This window comes from Daphnia magna, linkage group LG1 (genome assembly GCF_020631705.1).
Source record: "Daphnia magna isolate NIES linkage group LG1, ASM2063170v1.1, whole genome shotgun sequence".
Classification (NCBI taxonomy): domain Eukaryota; kingdom Metazoa; phylum Arthropoda; class Branchiopoda; order Diplostraca; family Daphniidae; genus Daphnia; species Daphnia magna.
The window spans coordinates 8390903-8392426 of record NC_059182.1 but is presented as its reverse complement, the minus strand read 5'-3'; the positions used below and the strand labels follow the sequence as shown (position 1 = coordinate 8392426).

The window sequence follows — 1524 nt, the reverse complement described above, 5'->3', positions numbered from 1 at the left end:
ACTGCGTTTATGTTTTTCAATAGGCTAGAGAATTCGGAGCCATTACTAGACAAATCTACTCCGTTTGAAGGTTATCTGCCAATAGCAAAAGTAGAGATGATTCACGGCACGGAATCATGTTGGCCAGTGTTAAAGTAATCAGCGCTCTTTGTTGTGTGGTCAAATACCGTTCATTGACTGTTGGCTTGGTAACTGATGAACTTAGTAACTTAAGCTATCGCATCCACTACTATATTTCCATTTAATTGAAGTTTGTTTTTAAATATAATGTTTTTCATGTTAAGTTTTTTTGTTAAAAAGAGTAGACATTTTTTCTAAGAAAGTTACTGTTGACTTTCCGGTGGCTGTACATGACATGTCGGTAGATGATAGTTGAGTCCTCTCAGAATTCTCTCCGAGTAAACAAGCGCCATGGGATTGTTACAAGGGTTGCGTCTGGAATGACCTTGGCTTGCTTTGCTTTGATGTCTTATATAAGAAGACAAAATTGAGAACTACGACAGTTGTGTTTCATCTTTTGCCAAGAATGGAGTGTCTCGTGTGTAAGATAGCGTTTAAAAAGGGAGATCAGAAAATTAAGTGCAATTAGTGCGAGAAATCGGTTCACCGACGCTGTTTTACATGTAAGTTCAGTCTTTGCTCTTAACTGTTTTGTATTCTACTTATTACTGAAAGATTTGAAAAGTATGAGATTGCAAGAGACTATTTTCTATGTCATTATTTCTTGTTTGCTGAAAACTTGTTTGTGAAATTGATGTCTTCCTATGATATTTACTGATTTTTTAAAATTTACTTCAGCGATTGACAAGGATTGCTACAAGATCGCAAAGCGGGACAATTTGTTTACATGTTTTGCTTGTGAACTGGAGAGTATTCCCTCAGAAAGCTAATTCGAATCCGCTCCAGCAATCACGACCTAAACGGAACAGAAAACCGAACCCTCGTTACGACCAAAGTTCTCCGAAAAGGCGAAATGCATCAGTTATTCCTTTCTCGGATTCAGTTATCGCTTCAACTTCTTCAACTACAAACATAATTGTCAATGAAACATTTACTATTCATAGCTCCTCTACCCACTCAGTCGTCCTTGAAGAAGTTGTCCCTCCAATGCCGTCAATAAATATGGACTTTCCAGATATTTCACAGGAATTACTTGACATGGCAGTTGCCAATATGTCTCTGAATGACTCTGCAATTAATCCTTTTGATTTTTCCTTTTTCTGGATTAGACACTTCACTTCACCCGCCAAGCCCAGTTAGACCAGAAGATAATTCCACAGCTAGCAGGTATACAATTAAAAAATGTTTATTGGAAACGAAGTAACTAATAATATTTTGTCTTATCACTAAGATCATCCTTTGAATCAGAGAATGGAGATACTGTTCATTCGCCTCGTCACGTTACTCCGGTCCCCATCAGAGAGAAAAGCCTGATTTACGAGGAGCCAATCACACCAGCAATCCGGGTGAAACACTTTTATATTGAATTTGGGGCTTCGATAAGGGGAAAGGATCAGTTGTTGG

At 38.1% G+C, this 1524-nt stretch overlaps 1 pseudogene; it reads left to right on the top strand.

The window, feature by feature from the left end:
* Nucleotides 1-526: 526 nt before the first annotated feature.
* On the top strand, nt 527-1188 carry LOC123470179 (annotated as a pseudogene).
* The last annotated feature ends 336 nt before the right edge of the window (nt 1189-1524 follow it).